Source organism: Carettochelys insculpta, chromosome 4, assembly GCF_033958435.1.
Source record: "Carettochelys insculpta isolate YL-2023 chromosome 4, ASM3395843v1, whole genome shotgun sequence".
Lineage (NCBI taxonomy): Eukaryota > Metazoa > Chordata > Testudines > Carettochelyidae > Carettochelys > Carettochelys insculpta.
Genome location: NC_134140.1, coordinates 80160552 through 80180486, shown reverse-complemented (window position 1 = coordinate 80180486; position 19935 = coordinate 80160552). Strand labels below are relative to the sequence as shown.

Genomic DNA, 19935 nt, shown 5'->3' with positions numbered 1-19935 from the left:
GAATGGAGAAGGGTAATGAGTGGTGTTCCCCAAAGGTCAGTCCAAGGACCAATCCTATTCAACCTATTCATAAATGATCTAGAGAAAGGGGTAAGTAGTGAGTTGGTAAAGTTTTCAGACAATACTAAACTGTTCAAAATAGTCAAGATAAAAGCAGACTGTGGAGAACTTCAAAAAGATGCCACCAGACTGAGTGACTGGGCAACAAAATGGCAAATGAAGTTTAATGTGGGGAAGTGTAAAGTAATGCACATTGTAAAAAATAACTTGAAGTATACATACATTATGATGGGGCTAATTTAGCTACAACTAATTAGGAAAGAGATCTTGGAGTTATCGTGGATAGTTCTCTAAAAACATCTGCTCAGTGTGTAGTGGCAGTCAAAAAGGCAAGTAGGATGTTAGGAATTATTAAAAAAAGGATAGAATATAAGACCAAGAATATCTTACTGCCCCTATATAAAATTATGGTACGCCCACATCTTGAACACCATGTCCGGATATGGTCTCCTCACCTCGAAAAAGATATTTTGGCATTAGAAAAGTTTCAGAAAAGGGCAACTAAAATGATCAGGGGGTTGGAATGGGTCCCATATGAGGAGAGGCTAAAGAGAGTGGTACTTTTAAAAAAAGAAAAGAAGAAGCCGAGGGTGGATATGATAGAGGGATATAAAATCGTGAGCAGTGTGAAGAAGATGAATAAAGAAAAGTCATTTACATATTCCCATAATATAAGAACTAGAGGACACCAAATGAAATTAATGGGTAGCAGGTTTAAAACTAATAAAAGAAAGTTCTTTTTCACACAGCGCACAGTCAACCTGTGGAACTCCTTGCCAGAGGAGGCTGCAAAGGCTAGGATTATAACAGTTAAAAAAAATGCTAGATAAATTCATGGAGGTTAGGTCCATAAAAGGCTATTAGCCAGGGGGTAGGAATGGTGTCCTTGGCCTCTGTTTGTCAAAGGCAGGAGACGGATGGCAGGAGACAAGTAACTTGATCATTGTCTTCGGTCCACCCCCTCTGGGGCACCTGGCATTGGCCACCATCATCAGATGGGGTGCTGGGCTAGACGGACCTTTGGTCTCACCTAGTAATGACCATTCTTATGTTGTTAAACTCTTATGTTAACAGAGATAAAAGTAAGTGGTGGCTTTATAACTGTCTGAGTAAGTACATGGAAAAGCAATCTTTCATAAAGGAGTCTTTATGAGCAGAGAAATGTATAACATGAGCCAATGGCTGGAAGTTGAAGGTAGAAAATTCAGACTGGGAATGAGGTGTACAGTTTTGAAGAGGTTAATCAATCATCAGATTAATTCAGCAAGGGTTGGAGTGGGTTCTACACTGGCAATTTTTCCATTCTTCACTGGCAATTTTTAAGTCAAAAGTGGATTTCTTTTCCCCACTTCACCTAAGTTCTGGGAATTGATCGGAGGAAATTCTATAACCTATGTTTTATAGGAGGATGGATTAGATCAGTGGTGGGCAGTAACTGATCCACAGGCCAGACGTAGCTCTTCAGGGTTATCCCCTGGCAAGTTGCCACCACTATATTTACCCATGCCTGCACAATAGGGACCCTTGCAACTCCTGTTGGCTACAGATTGAAGATCTTGGCCAATGTCTTACAAGTTAAGTATAAGGTAAGCTGAATGACAGACTGGTGGGCACCAGGAGGAAATGAGATCATTGGCTGTGTCTACACTAGAAGCATGTGTCTACAGAAGTTACGGTCAGAAGAGATGTTCCAACAAAACTTCTGTCAACAGATTGCATCTACACATAAAAGCATATCGACCTTGTGACCTGCTCTGTCCATGAAAGGGGCCCCTGGAGCATCTACACAGCTTTTTTTGTTAAGAGTTTCTGTAGACAAACTTCATTTTGTGTGTAGAAGCTCTGTGAGTTTTGTTGACAAAACCACAGTTTTGTCGACAAAACTCTCTAGTGTAGATGTAGCCATGCTGTTTAGATTGTTAAGCCATAGTCACAGCACACCTGAGATCTAAAGACTATTCCCTTAACTAATTGGGGAAGCTTTGGACAGCATAGCAGCATAGCTTTTGGCCTATATTATTGAGATCTTGAGTGTCTAATCTTAAGCCAAATGAAAAATCGCAGTAACCACCCCCAGTAATACATATGAGAAAACACATCAGAATATGATAGGGGCAGGCTTGTTACCCATAGATTCAATTTTGTTTTTTACAAATCTATCTGTAATCAAAGAGTGAAAAAAGAGGATGGGAACTCATTTAGTTCAACAACCTAATTCTTCTGCTTTCTTAGTTCTCCTTTTACATCTAGTATCCAAGCTTTGCTTATAAATAACCATCCAAGTATATAATATGAAAGGAAAACGTCAAACAAACCCTTCAATTCCTTCAAAAGGCACACCAGTGTAATGCCCAGTAGAGAAATTCTCTGTAGGTTTATCACTGTCATTTGTAACTGTTTCCCTTCTAATGCTGATTGAGAATCTCCTAAAGGTGAATAAATTCTTGTTCTCCCCACATTGAAAGAGGGCTACATTCATTCAGATTAGCTGGAAATGTTATCTCTGGCTTGTAAATTCTGCCAAAACCTGCCATCTAGAGTGCTTTATAACTTTTTTTCTGGCTTGGACTGTAGGACTAGGAGCAGACAAGGTAGCTTGCTTTGATTCCATCAAATAGCTATCATTCTTGCTCCTGCGACACCTGATCACAGTCCATGGGATGAGTGAATGTGACAATGTAAGCTCCTTCCAGGCTGCTCTTTCAAAGTATTCTGGTTTGCTAGGGCACAGCTCTCATAGTCTATAGGAAGTATGCCATCCTTCAGGTTTATTGCTTAGCTTGTTACTCCAGCGAAATAGAACTGGCAGCTCGGGCGTGGGGCTGGGGGGCCTGTTACTAAAGCCTTATGTAGAACATCACAGCCTGTTTCTAGCATGGCTACAGGCCACATATTTTCATTTACATTTAAACTGGGCACCTATTGCAGGCTCCATGCCCCCAACAATTACTGTTTTTAAACCAGTAACAGAGAGGGAGCCGTGCTACTCTATACACTATCAAAACAAAAAGCAGTCAAGTAGCACTTTAAAGACTAGCAAAATAGTTTATTAGGTGAGCTTCCGTGGCACAGACCCACTTCTTATTTTTGTATTTAAAACAATTGATGCAAACGAATAACAGATGGGCAATATGCTAAAGAATGCCTACAAAAGCACATATGCTAGCATTCCAGGAGGACAACTCAGGCCTGCCTCGAGCTACGTCTCTTCCCACTCCTCTTTGAAAGGCGTTGCAATCTGATGAAAGGAAGCTGTTTACTTAGTAGTGCCTAGTTTGTAGGTTCTCACAATGTAGGATCTCCTGCTCAGTGCTCATTGTCAGCCAGCCACAGTGGCATTATGTGATCACAATGATGTTGACTTTACAACGGTGGACTTTAAAAATCGTGGATTCCCATTCCTTTCCCCTACTCTCGTTTAACACGCAACCATTTTGCACCTTAGATCAATAGATTGTGGTAGTCGCTGTAGTACTGTTAGCTTGCTACATCCTTCCAAATCTACTGATATTTAAACAACAGGAAAAGTACCATCACAGAAGCGGAGCGACAACTCTGTCACACAACAAGACTTCTTCAGAGTAATTCCAAAGCAGACCTGTAGACAACTGTTGAAATGAGGGGACGAGGCCATGATGTAGTCACTTGAGCCACCGGGTCCAGGGACTCAAAGGTGCAGTGCTGGCCACAACACTGCCTTGTGTACCATTGACTATGATGTGCCTTAACTATATCAGTTATGGGCTTGGGGGAATGTTGACTTTTGATAACTGTTGTTCAACTGATCCATACATTTGACTGTGCGTCTGAATATTTCCCTCCAGAAGTATTTACCACACCTAAATACTCTAGTAACAGAGAGGAAGCCGTGCTAGTCTATACACTATCAAAACAAAAAGCAGTCAAGTAGCACTTTAAAGACTAGCAAAATGGTTTTTTAGGTGAGCTTTCGCGGGACAGACCCACTTCTTCAGACCATAGCCAGACCAGAACAGACTCAATACTTAAGGCACTGAGAACCAAAAACAGTAAGCAAGGAGGACAAATCAGAAAAAGATAATCAAGGTGAGCAAATCAGAGAGTGGAGGAGTGGGCGGGGGGGAAGGTCAAGAATTAGATTGAGCTAAGTATGCAGACAAGCCCCTATAGTGACTCAGAAAGTTCCCGTCACGATTTAAACTAAATACTCTAGTGATTGGCATCATATACAAATCATAGATGGCATGTATCAGCTTCTGTGGACAGTTTGGGGAAGATCTTCAGAAGTCCCTGGGGGATTTAGGAGTCCCCACCCAGCTTTCAGTGAGACATGCACATTTCTCTCTCTCAGCAGAGAACAGTTTGTTTCTCACCCATGAATGCAAATGATTCTTTTTTCATCCCAAAAGCCAAGTAAATAAAAACACTTCCAAATAATTCCATCTATTCCAAATCCTCAGCCTAATTACCCAAGAGAATACAATTTAAATAAAGTACCTTATTAGACGACGACTGTCTCCTCTCCAGAGCTATGCTTTACAGTGAATTGCCCTGTGGTCTCTAGAAAAGATCAGGCATTGTCCAGTCACCCTCTAATCACTTCTGTTTTGATTCCTGTCAGCCTAGGGCTGGTAAGGAAGAAGAGAGACAGAAAAATAAAGGGGAAAAAGTAATCAAAGAGCTTCAATGCTAGTGGGGTGAAACCTCCTGCAATCACAGGTGGATTTCAGACAGGGTTTTTAATCTAGTCTTGGCAGAGTGGCTGGAGGGAAACACTAATTACATCAGCCACTCACATTTGCAGTAAGCCAAATACGAGTGGTACCATGGGACCCACTCAAAATCATACAGTACCAACTGCTGCAGGGAAGGGACCAGAGGCAGATAATTGACGCTTTGGGAGCATGGGACCTCTCTATGTGGCCTCACTGCCAGAGAGGTAAGAGTTGTGAGGCTGCCATATGGCCCCAAGCAATCCTTTCATCTAATTGTTTGAACGTGCTTATGGCCAGCCAGGATCATGTGTTTTAATTGGACTTCATTTCCAAATCCTCGTGACGTGTGGAGAATTTTGCTAAAAGACCCTCAACAATTGCCTGAAAGTGGGTATGTTTTAGATTAGGTATATATATGTTGTGCCTAATAACTGAAACTTCCTGAAGAAGCACAAGAGGCTGGAAGACAGCTTTTACATGGCAGCGTTTAGCATTGTCTAGATGTGCTGAGGCAGTTTCTCTCTCCACTACCGTATCGATCATCTCTGGAGATTTCTGTTTAGCACTGAGATGAAGTCAAGACTTCCATAAATGATATTTCATTATGGTGGTAGCCAGTCCTCAATTTCTAACTGGCAGTATTATTTTAATGTAGGCACAAAGATGAGGTTTGTTTTCTTAAAAATACGCACATGACTTAACATGCTGAAAGGAGGAATTTAAACAACCTTCTGCAGTATCTGAAACTCAGGAAGAAGAGCACTCAGCCTGAGCCTGATCCTCTGCTGCATAGGTTCCCAAATGGGGGTTGTGCCCCCAGGGGTGTGGGAGTGAAGAAATTTCAGTGGGGCGGGTGAGGCAATCCAGCCCCTTCCCCCAGTCAATCCCCTCAACCCAAGAAAGAGCCCACGCTGGTGTTCCCTTCTGCAAAAAATGGAGGTAGTGCTGGCTTCCTGCAGCGTGGGGAACAGAAGTCCCAGAGTTGCACGCCAGAGCTGGCATCTCAGGAATTTGTGTGCTTCTTCCCCTCCCCAAACAGCTGGCATGTTTCCTGAAAAGCCTGGTCTGTTGCCTGCCAGTGACTTCCTTCTGCCTGCTGCTTTCCCACATGGCGGAGAAGGAGGGAAGTAGGAGGCAGTGCACCCAGATGCACACAAATACCTTGTCCCCCTGACCTGATCCCCATGAGTACCCTGACCAGGGCTTCACCTGTCCCCAGCCCCCTGCTTAGGGCCCCACCAGCACCCTGATCGCTGCCTAGGGTTCCATCAGCAACCTGCCCCCTTCTCCTGACCCCTTACTGTCTGGCTAGACTCCTGTACCATATTTCCCACCCTGATTCTGCACCCCATCCCTATCCTTCTCACTGGCAGCCTTGTCCCACATCCTGGATCTCTCATTTTTGGCCCCACCTCAGTGTGTAGAGGAGCCCACAAATTCCACTAGCCCTGGAACCCCAGAAAAATTAATCTGGCCTGAGGCCTTAAACCTCAGTCCTACCTACCCTCCCCCCATGGGGCTGGGGTGCCAGGGGAGGGATGTGTTTCAGTTGGGGCCACATTAGTGGGGCTTGTGGGGGGTGGGCTTGGAGGCCTTTATTTTTTTTTTTTTTGCATTTCACTTGTGTGGTCCCTGACTTATTTTTCTGTGGGTCAGTGACTCTGATACAAAGCAGGTTCCCTGCCCCTCCTATAAATATAGACCAATTTTTTTTTCCTTTCGACGTGTACGAGTACTGGTTTGATCGGTGGGGAGTCTGAAGAACGATGTAGAAGGCAATAGAACTTTTTTGAGCTTTCTAGCATGCTCACGGTAGTGTTTGTGACTGTCCTCATGCAGGAGCAGGTAGCCAGTCTTGTGCGGTTACTGGTGATGGGGTATATATAAGGCAGCACACGTCTGTATAATAGTAGCAGTAAATAAACATTCATGATAACTTACCAAAGTAACTTGCATCCATTAAACTTATTCTAAATCAGGAAAATTATTTTTATAGATTAGTTTAATGAACATATTATGGCCGGGATTAAGAAAAGCAAGTATGAAGACGACCACATTAAGTATGGCTTCAATGTCATGGAAAAAAACGGTATCGATCATCCGCAAGGCGTAGTATGCTACACAGTTCTCAGGAATGATGGTTTGAGACCCAGTCATCTTCAGTGACATTTGATGAAGAACCACAGCACTTTGACAGACAAACCAAAGGAGATTTTTGCTGCTAAACTACAAAATTTGAAATGCATGAAGCTGGACACTACTGGAGCTTTTCATCAAGCGTCAGCCAAAGCAGTAGAAGCATCTTATGAACTGTCATTGCTCATCACTAAAGTTAAGAAAGTGCACATAATCGGAGAAACTCTTGTGAAGTCTTGCTTGTTGAGAGCAGCTGATACTGTGCTTGGTGTCAAAAGCAAGAAAAAACTATAGAAAATTTTCACTTTCTGACAATTCTGTGAAATGTCACATCGATGATCTGGTGAAAGATCTTTAAACCTCAAGTTGTGAAAGCAGTTTTGGCTTCTTTTTTTGCAATTCAGTGTGATGGTGCCGCTGATGTAGCACAATTGCTTGTCTATATCCTATTAATTAACAATGGACCTGTGAAAGAAGAACTGCTTTTTCTGAAGGAATTGATGACCACATCAAAGGCTTCTGATATTATGAAGATGATTTCTGACTTTTTTGAAGAAAATAGACTTTCACGGGGAAAACTGGTGGTTGTATGCACAGACGGTTCTCCAGTGATGCTTGGCTCTTGTTCAGAATTTGTCACATTGGTGAAAGAAAAAAAATCCAGCCATAACCACAACTCACTGTGTCATACACAGACAAATGCTGGCTACTAAAATTCTTCCAGATGACCTACATGACTCATTAAATTTGACCATCAAAGTTGTCAATTTTGCGAAGAACAGAGCTTTAAATATGAGACTTTTTGCTGTTCTTTCCTTGGATTTGGGAGCAGATCATAAAACGTTTGTTTCACCCAGATGTACGATGGCTTTCCAAAGGAAACAAGCTTTTGAGATTATTCAAACTGAAAGATGAAGTGGAAATTTTCTTCAAGCAACATAAGAAAGAAGAGTTATATCATGTATTTACGTACCAAATGTTTCAATTTTCACTGGCATACCTCATGGACATTTTTGAATCTTTCAACAACATCAGTTTCAAGCTGCAAGGAAACAATGCTTCAAACATTATAGCACACCACAATGCCACTAAAACATTTGTGGGAAAAAATTCAGTGTTAAAAATGTTGAACACAAGCTCAAACACCTCTCCTTTCATCTTTTCAGACATTTTTATCACTCATTGAAAATGAAGGTTTCCAAGAGCTTTGTAAAGAGGATACGAAGAACAAAATTGTGTTTCATCTGGACTGCCTTGCTGATGAATTCATCCACTATTTTCCAGACAACTTTTCTGGCAACCCCATTCATAAATTAGTATGCAATCCATTCATCACTGAGGTCGATTCATTGCCAGAAGTATTGCAAGAACAAGCGCTTGAAATAAAATATGATTCAGGTGCAAAAGATAATTTCAAAAACTTAAGCTTGGAGGAATTTTGGATAAAATATTTCCCAATGTACTCAAAAGTTAAAGAAGCACTACATATTCTTCTTCTGTTTTTGGCAATGTACCTCTGGGAAAAAAGCTTTCCAAGTTTAATCACATTAAAAATGAAACAAGGAAATCGACTGCATGTCGAAAACGATTTGCTTTGCACACTTTCATCTTTCCTGCATAGTATTTCTCAACTCATGAAGAAAATGCAGCATCATCCTTCACATTGTATTTGGTTTTTGTCCTGCTATTTCTGATGTTAAATTACATTTTTATTAAATTTTGGGCCGAGAAAAACTATTTGTGTTTATTTTTAATTTTAAATAAAATTGTTATACCAAGTTTAGTGCTTATTTTAAGTTATGAATTGAATTTTTTTTGTTAAAGGGAGGTTGGATGATGGTAGAGAAGAGGTGTGGGGTTGTGAGGGTTTCTCAAAAATCAAAAAGGGGTATGATACCAAAAAGTTTGGGAACCACTGATTTGCAATGAGCACTTTCAACCTCCACTGACCACAGTGGGACAATAATCTCACAGGATTTGTTCCCAGGTGCAGAAGAACTAGAAGCTGACACTGAGTAGAAGACAGTTTCATTATCCAGCCTAAAAAAGAGAACAAACCAAACCAAAGGAATAGTAACAGAGAGGGAGCTCTGTTAGTCTACGAAACTGAGGAACCACTTGATCAAAACATTACAATCAACGTCCTACACCAACTACAGTGAGCATCTATGCAACACGCTCTCTAAGAAACTGAGGAACCACTTGCTCAAAACCTTGATTACTGTTTTTGGTTCTCTACACCTTAAATATTGAGTCTGTTCTGGTATGGCTATGGTCTGAAGAAGTGGGTCCATCCCACAAAAGCTCACCTCATAAATTATTTTGTTAGTCTTTAAAGTGCTACTTGACCACTTTTTTGTTTTCAAACCAAAGGAAGAGTGAATGGCTAAGTTCTGTTTAAATTCTCCACCACCCCTCCCAAATTATAAGTTTCTAGATTGTTAACACAGGTAAAATTGTTTTGCAATAGATTTAAAAGTTAGAGTGGCTCATAATATACTTTTATAACGACTGCAGGAATAGTATATAGTATGCGGTTTATAAAGGCACTGTTGTGTTCATATAGCTTACGAGCACGAGCGCACTCAGTGCATGGAAGATTCAGCTAGCTCTGAACATTGTGGTTCCCAGCAGCTCAGGAGCACTGCAGTCCTAATATGCTTTGACAGGTATTTAATTCTGATTGCTAATACACACATTCCTCAGGTCATGGTTGACTTATGCATCTTTACTGGGGGCTCTCCTGAGCTTCCCAAAAGCTGTGTGCCAGTGAATTGGCACCACAAAAATATTCTTTTGAAATGACAGGCCATATACACAGCCCAATTTCCTCTTCCTGTTTGTCAGTCCCACTCACTGTGTCATGTCAAATAAAATGACAAACTGAGGCACAGACCTGGCTTTCAGTTTGTACTGTGACATGCCTATTACATTCTTGTGTGTTATAAAACAATAAATGATAATGGTCTGATGCTGGAGAAGAAAATAGAACGGAGGAAGAAATGGGGAAAAGAGGGAAAGTGTGTTTTATTTATTTACTGATTTGATACATCTAATGAACCTTCTTATTGAGGTCAGTGTGCAAGTACATCATTTAGCTGTGTTTATTAAATTAATAGCTGCGCGTTTTTTCAGAGATGGATGAAAATAATCTATTATAAAAGACCAGATTTTCAGCTAGTATAAATCATCAGTAGAGTTCCACCAGCTTCAATTGCACAATTGCATGTTACATCAGCTGGCACATTTGGCCCAAAGTATTTCTCCATCCCATTTGTCAAAGGCAAATGTCTGAGAGGAGAGATAGGACATATGCCATATCAAGGATCCCTACACCACTGGAAGCACTCTGCTGTCTGCTCTCTCAAATTTAAATCTTAGGCTACATCTGCTCTTACCAGAAATGTCAAGGGCTGCTACACAATTTTGGGTACACCAGCTGTATATCTAAAATTGATTTTGCGGCTGCCAACATTGGTCCCCGTCCTCACTCCAGAATGTTGATGGGCGCACTCCACCCATCAATATTGCTTAATCCTTGTGGCTTGCAAGGAGTTCCAGGGTCAACATTGACTTTGGAACACTCCATTTTGCACAAGCGCGAAATGGCACCCCAGAAGATAGAACGTAAGTGTTCGATCTTCTGCAGCCAGTGTAGATCCAGCCTTAGTACTGTTAGCCCAAACATCTCAGCTGATCTTCAACTACCGTGGCAAATCCTAAGGAAAGAGGCCACTGGTAGCCACGACCCTGGCCATTCTTATGAGACACACAGGGAACTACATTTGCTCTGATCCTACTGACAGAGACCAAAAACTACAAGATCTGTACCAAATATTCATAAACCTGAATTACCCACAAGGAGAAATAAAAAAACAAATTGACGGGGCCAGACAAATACCCAGAGACCAGCTACTCCAAGATAGGCCCAAAAAAGCCAAGAACAGAACACCACTTGTCGTTACCTACAGCCCCCAACTCAAACCACTGTGACACATTATTAAATACCTACAACCTATCCTTAATCAGGATGCCACACTCCAGAAGGCCCTAGGTGACAGGCCTGTACTCTCCTACAGACAACCTCCCAACCTTATGAGGATTCTCACCAACAACCACAGTCTATACTGCAGGAACACCAGTCCTGGAACTTTTCCTTGCAACAAAGCCCGCTGCCAGCTTTGTCCACATATCTGTTCTGGAGATACCATCACTGGACCTTAGCAGCTTATTCACAGAATCATGGGCACATTCTCATGTTCCTCAACTAACATCATATATGCCATCATGTGCCAACAATGCCCAAATGCTTTGTATATTGGACAGACTTCAAACTCTCTTAGACAGAGAGTTAATGGGCACAAAACAGACATAAAAACACTCCTGATCCACAAACCTGTCAGCCAGCATTTTAATGGAGCAGGCCATTCTGTTAATGACTTAAAAGTTTGCGTCTTACTGAAGAGGAATTTTCACACCACTCTTGAAAGAGAGGCTGCTGAACTCTCTTTTATGTTCAAATTTGACACATTAACACGTGGTTTGAACCAGGATGTGAATTTTCTGGGTCATTATAGGGGCTCTTTTGCATATTTGGCTTAACCTAATTCTTGACTCCCCCCCACCCCGCCCCTCTGCTCTCTGATTTGCTCACCTTGATCATTTTTTTCTGATTTGTTAACCTTGATTACTATTTTTCATTCTCTGTGCCTTAAATATTGAGTCTGTTCTGGTATGGCTATGGTCTGAAGAAGCGGGTCTGTCCCACAACAGCTCACCTAATAAATTATTTTGTTAGTCTTTAAAGTGCTACTTGACTGCTTTTTTGTTTTGTTACATTACAGTAGTTTGTAACATGTACAAGAGACAGATCTACATCTAAGGCTTTGTCTACACTTTGGCCTGATTTAATCCATCAGTGCTTTGCAATGGTGTAGGTATATTAATGGTTAGATACTGATGGCTGCAATCAGCGCAAATTTTTCACGTAGGGTGAGGCCTTAGTTGTTGACGTCTGTCATTTCACCATTATTGTATGAACAATGGGGTTTGACATATAATAGAAATGGAAGGGACCTTGAGAATTCATCATATCCATTCCTCTACACTCACAACAGGACCTATCACCCTCCTTGGCCTTTTTTAATTTTAAATAAAGACCCTAGACTCATAACCCTAGATTTATATGGCCAACGCTCTAACCATTGAACTATTATGGCATGTATGCCTGCAGGTCTTCAGTCCCTGGAGAAAAAGAGGTATTATCTCAAATTCAGCCATTTAAGTATACTCTTGTTTTTATTAAATGAAAATGTTTGGAAACTTTTGATTTTTCTTAAATTACATTGCTAAAAATAGGTCTGAATAATTTTTCTTTAAACATATTTTAAATTGTTTTTAAGATAGGCTGTTTCTCCCTGAAGTGAAACCATTACAGACTAAGAATTAGATCAATCCCCATGTCTTCAGGTACCTTTTGTCATATGATGCTTGCAGCTTTCTTTCAGCAGCCAATACAATTCCAAGAAGTAAGCTGACAGCTTTCATTTCAGTTCTTGTTCCCATGGAAACAGAGGTCAGCAAGCCAAACACAGGATAAGGAGCTTAAAAATATTAAATCAAGTGCCTTAATCCATTTTAAGTGATCTGATACCCATTTCCATAGGAACTGGAAAGGATCAACCAACAAAGCTGTAAAATGTGTAATTGCACAGTCTATAAACCAGTTATTGAATATAACTAGAGCTTGAGAAGTGGCTCAAAGTATAGAGAATTTTGCATACAATGTTTTTGACCTGCTCTAATGATGACTTAGAACCTGATCTTTGCAGATACAGAGAACCTGCAAATCTGTCTTCAGCACAGTGGGTGAGTTAACTATTGAGATTGCAACTAGTAGCACTAATAAAAAAAGACCTGAAGAAAAAGAAAAAGCTCCTGTCTGTTGCCAAGAGAAACCCCATCCCCCACTACAAGGCTGTGAATGTCCCTGGGACCGATTTCAGTAGGGATTTTTCTTAATGTTAAATATTTTAGGATTTCACATTTGAGGTAACTGTTCATATAAGACCTTCCCTTCACTATTACAAAAAATAATTTCTCTCCATCAGTGGAAGTGCTGTCTTAATGAGAAGCCAAGGGACCTTGAATTCTGTCTGTTTCCTTGGTAAGCACAACACAATTCTAGTCTGCATGTTTTGAAGGTTTAAAAATGAGTAGTGATAGTTCTGCAGAAGACAGATGAATCCAGAATACCCACCCGTGTAAAAAATACGATTTTTTGTGTCCTGTATGCCAACTTACTCAGTTTCTCTACAGCCTGCTCCCAAAGATTTAGAGCTCAATTGTAAACTTGTTTATATGCATGAGCTGGGAAATGAGGCGGCATGAGGCATTCTTTTACTCCACTGTGGGGGCTACAGAGCTCAGAGGTCACACACTGTCAATGACTGGAATAAACTGTTGCATAGAGCAAGCAAATTGTAGTGCACAACAAGAAGTGTATTGGTTTGACAAAACCTAAGACAACACCACGTATTCTCAAGTGTCACCTATTGCCACTTTATTTATACACAGTTAGAACTAACCTGTAAGAAATGCAGGTGTAAAGTCACCTCCCTTGGGGCACTACTGCTTCTCCCGTGCCTGTGGACAGGAAGCAGGTGAAGAAATGTCTCTCCCTTCCCCACAACATGCCAACCAATCAGCTGAGCCCTTTGGGCAAGCGAGATGGTGTTCCAGGAAAAGAGCTGGTACAGCTCTCTTCTCCCATGGAGCAGTTGTGACTGTTAAGCTGCGTCTACACGTGCACGCTACTTCGAAGTAGCGGCACCAACTTCGAAATAGCGCCCGTCGCGTCTACACGCGTCGGGCGCTATTTCGAAGTTAACTTCGACGTTAGGCGGCGAGACATCGAAGTCGCTAACCTCATGAGGAGATAGGAATAGCGCCCTACTTTGACGTTCAACGTCGAAGTAGGGACCGTGTAGACGATCCGCATCCCGCAACGTCGAAATTGCTGGGTCCTCCATGGCGGCCATCAGCTGGGGGGTTGAGAGATGCTCTCTCTCCAGCCCCTGCGGGGCTCTATGGTCACCGTGGGCAGCAGCCCTTAGCCCAGGGCTTCTGGCTGCTTCTGCGGCAGCTGGGGATCTATGCTGCAGGCACAGGGTCTGCAACCAGTTGTCAGCTCTGTGTATCTTGTGTTGTTTAGTGCAACTGTGTCTAGGAGGGGCCCTTTAAGGGAGCGGTTGGCTGTTGAGTCCGCCCTGTGACCCTGTCTGCAGCTGTGCCTGGCATCCCTATTTCGATGTGTGCTACTTTGACGTGTAGACGTTCCCTCGCTGCGCCTATTTCGATGTTGGGCTGAGCAATGTTGAAGTTGAACATCGACGTTGCCGGCCCTGGAGGACGTGTAGACGTTATTCATCGAAATAGACTATTTCGATGTCGCAACATCGAAATAAGCCATTTCGATGTTGGCTGCACGTGTAGACGTAGCCTTAGAGTCACAAACACTCCATCCCTGCTTCTCCCTTTCTAACAGTCAGTCTGTTTCCTGCTCTGCTCCTGAAACAGCTCCGCTATATACTGCACTTTGCTCAGGGTGGATTATGAAGTGCCAGTCCAGCTCCAAAAGAATTAATGAAGAGGGTATGATAACCCAAAGCACTGGGCAAGCTAGTTTCATGACTGCGACATGCACCCTTGGTTGGTGGATAGTCACCCCCACTAACTCATGAATTCCTTTTCTTTCTTGTTTTGTTTTCTACATTTGCTTTCTGAGAAACTAGGACTCAGCTTTAGAAAAAACCTGATGACAGAAGCAGTCAGTGTGTTAGTTTTCTCATTAAGTGCCAGTTACTGATAGTATCTTGGCTGCCTATATAAGCCTCACACAAGAAAGCTGCATTTCTAAAATGTCCAGGGAAATTAGTCAGGGCAATTTTTTTTTAATATTTCATAAACCATTTTCTGCTTTAGAATTTAGCAATCTTACTGAGTTAGGGCCAGTCCTGCAGCATTCATTCACAACTCATCTATCCAAAGCAATGGGCCTATTCAGGTAAGCAGCCATATTAGCCAGTATCTAGATTTAGTCACAGTACAAGGCAAAAGGGGCCACCAGATCATCTAGTCTGACCTACCTATCGGCACCATCCAGTACCTGCATGCTAAAGCCAACATCCCAAATTAGACAAAAGTCTTACAGTACAGACTAAACTACTATGTGCCATAGACAGAGAACATGAGAGATTGAGGTGCTCTGGTGTCTGAGGCAGGGAAATGATGAAGATATACTCAGATGACTCTGGCAAATGAGCCACACCTCATAGCACAAAAGAAGAGGGAAAAATCACCAATGTCACTCCTAAATATTTATATGAGACACATAATGGAGCAGGTGTTCTCTGTGGGCCCCTGGGCAACATGTGTGTGGGGGATGGGGCTGGCTCTACACCACTGCAAGGTGCAGGGCCAACTACATAAGAGGTGGGGCTGAAGGCAGCCAGCCCACGGCATACCTCACCTTACAGCTTCATAGCTGCACAGAGCAGTGCTCCAGCAGCTATTAAAGGGCCTGGCCATGGTTGCTGCACTGTTGGCCAGAGCCTTGGGCGCCAGGGCATTTGGAAACAAACGGAGATGTTAAAGAACTGCTACAAATAGATGAGTTGGGTTTAAGTGACAACCAAATAATTTTGCAATTTGTAAAATAATATTATAAATATTATTTGCTGAAAAGCACATCTTTGAAGCATGTCTTTGTAAGGTAAACACAATGGCTGTGGCCACACTTGGCCAAAATTTCAAAAGGGCCATGTTAATGGCCAAATTGGAGAATACTAATGAGGTGCTGAAATGAATATTCAGTGCCTCATTAGCATGCTGTCAGCTGCAGCACTTCAAAAGTGCTGCATTTTGCTCATACGTGGCTCGTCTACATGGGACCCTTTTCAAAAGGACCCTGCAGACTTTGAAATCCCCTTATTCCTATCAGCTAGAATAATAATTCGTTATGTAGCATATAGTGTACAGATGCTATATTATTAAATTGTAAAACTCTCTGGTAATGCAAAGTTAAAGTAGCAAATATGTACATTAAAAATCAGTTATTACAAATGTTAAGAGTTCGATAACTTAGATGCATTGTGTATAAGAAGCCTGATTGCCAGTCAACCTACATAGTGCAAAAACATCTGATGAAGTGGGTCTTTGCCCACAAAAGCTTATACCCCCCAGATCTGTTAGTCTATAAGGTGACACAGAACTTCTCGTTGTAGTGCAGAAGCAGATGCACCGTTACAAGGATCCGACTCAAAGTGTAATTGAAGTCAAACATTCCCAAAGCCCGACCTCGGATGTGGAAATGGCAGAATCTAGTTTTGTTAAGCACAACAGCTTTTCAGAATGCTGTGGAATTCTAATTGGCTGCTTGCTTAGTTTTCACTCCCCAGTAGAACGCTCCATCACAAGATACACTCTCTGGCTGCCTCTACACTAGCAAGTTCTTTCAGGAAATCCCTCTCTTTTTTGAAAGAACACATGGAGTGGTCACACACAAAATGTGCACTTTCCATCCGAAAACTAAAGAACACGGCTCTTCGTCCAGAAGCCCTCTTCCGCTCCCGGGTCAGGAAGAACACCTCCTCTTGAAAGTGTCTTCAGAAAAAAAGTGCGTGTAGACGCTCCATGGGCTCTTTTTTCGAAAGGCCGTCCTCGTGGTGCTGGATTTTTCAGTCCCTGGCCCATTCTTTCAAGAGAACCGGAGAACGAGAGACTCGTTCGAGCTGCTGTTTTGTGTGTGTGGATGCACTCTTTCGAAAGAAGATCTTCTGGAAGATCATATTTTGCAAGATTACTGTAGTGTAGATGCAGCCACTGTGTTTAGAAAAATACGTAAGATAACTAAAATGCATATACTAAAATAGTCTATAATTTATGATAAACCAATAGGATGAAAACCTTCTTCTGTGGACTGGGAGGATATTACAGGGTATAAAAAGTGCTGTCTTGGTGAAAGCTGCTAAGCTGCAGTTTTTGGCTCTGATGTGATCACTGAACAGAAGTCTGTCTGGCATGGCAGGGGTAGAGAGATAGCTTGTCTTGCTCTTTGTCCCTCTTAGTCTCCTCCTCACCCAGGCACTGCAGTGGGGGGCACTGGGAAAGCAGTCCATATCTCCCCCTTATATCCACAATGGAATCTGAACATTTGGGGGTGAGGTGTCTCACTCCCCTAAACAACCTAGTCAATAGGAGCAGCATCATACTAGATCCTAGGGTAAAGAGATACTCCTGGATGGATTTTAAACCTGGTCTAAAACCATGAACCTGTGAGGTCAAACACTGTATCAGACTTTAAACTTCTATGTGTTCCAGCATTTAAAAAGGGACAAAGAGCTACACTGAGTAACTGAGGGTTATATTAGGTTTTCCCCTTTTTGTTACTATTCTTAAAACGCATTGGTAGAAATATACCCTATAAAATTTAAACAAGTCAAAATCCACTTTCAGTTTCCAAAGACATCTACAGACAAGGGAAAACAAGAAAAAAAAAGAAATCCCGGAGGGCCTCTGTAGAATGAAATTAACAGACAAATGTGCTGCTGATAGGCCTTCCACTCTCAGCGTGTTTTCTACCTCTTGAAGTTCTCAGCTGACTACATTTGCTAAAGGCAAAGAAGCAAGTACTTTTCATATAATTATTCATGAAGACTATTGTTGTAGCATATGATCTTGCTCTGTTCTCAGATATTCTCACTGTCGCATTAGTTCTCCATTCATTTGTACTCACTCCTGCTTTAAAATGAAGTGTGAATGTTTTTTGATTCAAACAAATAGCTGAATGTAAAAAGAAAGAAGAAAAAAGGAATAAGCATTCACACATTAGAACTAAGTACGTGAGGAGAAAGACTTAGAGTAGCTGGTCTGACAGTTTCATCCAAGAAACACATTTTGTTCACATTTCCTAGATGGTCAGAATTCTTTAGATGACATTATACACCCAGTATGAAAGTAACAGAGAGGAAGCCGTGCAGTATGAAAGGTTATTCAACACTGGCATGGACAACGTACAGTCTACATAATGAAGCTCCATACAATGCAGCAACAACAAAAATTAGCAAATCTTCTGCAGTGTGTGACAAAAGAAAAATACAATGAGGTCTTCTGGCAAAAGGGAAAGAGACATTTATCGGGTATATGGTGAAAAATTTTATGGAAGTAAATATTTCTTGTCACTTCCTGGCAATACTTTGAAATAAAACATAGTAAATAACAACATGCTACTATGAGGAGGAGTGTCTGTCAGAATCATTTAAATGAGACAACTTGGGATTCAGAATAGGGTTACTTAACATGGCTTTTTTATTTTATTGTAATCTTTAAAAGTGCCCATATATCTAAGCATCTCAGAGACAGTGGAAATATAGATGACAATCTGCTAGGTGCTGAGCTCCTGGAACAGACATGGACTTCAGTGGGAGTTGAAAATATTCAGCAGCATCTTGCAGGAGATGCAGGATCAGGCTATTCCACTTGTGTAAATAAATATTGATAGGATCAGAGAGAGAGTGTGTGTGTGTCTCTATGGATTTATGGCTAAGGACCCATCTGGGAAGAGGGTGATCTGTATTCCAATTAATTTTAAATTATTTATACAAAGTGGAACAGCTCCAACAGGAGACTGAGAAAGGTCCATACAGACTGCTGTCTTGTCCAGTGATTACTTGGGGAATTAATATAAGGTATAGAAGACCTGGGATTAAGTCCCTACTTCAAACTGGGCAAAGGAGGTATTTCATCTGGGTGTCCCAAATCCCCAATAACTGTGGGGCAATTCTAGAAAAGGTTTTGTGGAAGCACGGACCTACTCCTAACTCCAGGTAGGTGCCTTCCTCCAGGAGAGAGTTCCTAGCTGTGAGTCATGAGCAAAGGAGGTGTCTATGTTCATGGAACACCTTAAGTCACTCCCCTCAGATTGTTCAAATATTTTGTGAGTTTGTGTCAAACTCAAAGGCTACTGTTACACTAGTGAGTTTTGCCAACAGAACCCTGGTTTTGCTGACAAAACTGGTGGAACAAACACATACAAAATTAATTTTGTCGACAACAGCATTCTGCCTCTCAGCCACGAGGGGTAATGCTACTGTCCACAGATTCTATTGGCAAAAAAGCCGTGTGGATGCTCTGGCGGCGGGAGGGGGTACTTCTATGGACAAACAAGGCACCCAGAACAATGGGCAGCCCTGTCTGCTGTGCTTCCTGGTGCCTGTTCTGTTGAGAGAGCAGCTGGGCAGGCCAGCCACTCTGTCAACAGAGCAGAGCGCTCGTCCGGTTGGCTTTTGTGTCACCACCACTGCTACTTCGGCAGAGGCTGGAGCTCTGGCCCCCTTTGAAATGCTGTGGCAGTGCTGCTTCATGCAGATCTGAGTGGGAGGGGCAGTGCTGCGGTCAGAGTGGTACTAAGAGCTTACTGCCTTAGGCCCTGCCCTGGGCCCCACCTCTTCCAGGGGCATGGAGTTAGGCCCCCCTGCACCTTGTCCCAGAGCCCGCAAAGGCTCTTGGCCCCATTGAATCAAGCTATTACCTCACCCACCTTATCTCTAATACACAGCTGCCAAATGCAGGTGTCCTGGCAGAGAATAGGCAGTCAGGGTATTTGGTATGTTATCACTCTGTCCACAGAAGTTTTGTCGGTAAATCTCTTTCTGAGAGTGACTTCTGTCAGAGCGCTGTAGTGTAACTGTAGCCAAATTGTTTTGCTAAAAAAAAGGAAAAAAAAGGCCAAAACTCCAATAAGTTTAACATTTTAAAAAGAAAACCCCTTGATTTTTAATCCAACATTTTGTTTAGAATTTATTTTAATTCATTTGAAGAAAAGTTTTAAAATAATCTCAAAAACATTTTGCTTTAAGATAAATGTTTTTAAACCCCCAAATAAATATTTTGGACTCGTTTAGTATATTGAAAAATTAAAAACATTGTTTTGGGTCAACCCAAAAGGTTTTTACCCCTGTTCTGATTTTTCACTTTGAGAATCAAA

At 41.9% G+C, this 19935-nt stretch overlaps 1 pseudogene; it reads left to right on the top strand.

Moving 5' to 3' along the window:
• The first annotated feature begins 6728 nt into the window (after positions 1-6728).
• Positions 6729-8076, top strand: LOC142012920 (protein FAM200C-like; annotated as a pseudogene).
• Positions 8077-19935: the final 11859 nt, after the last annotated feature.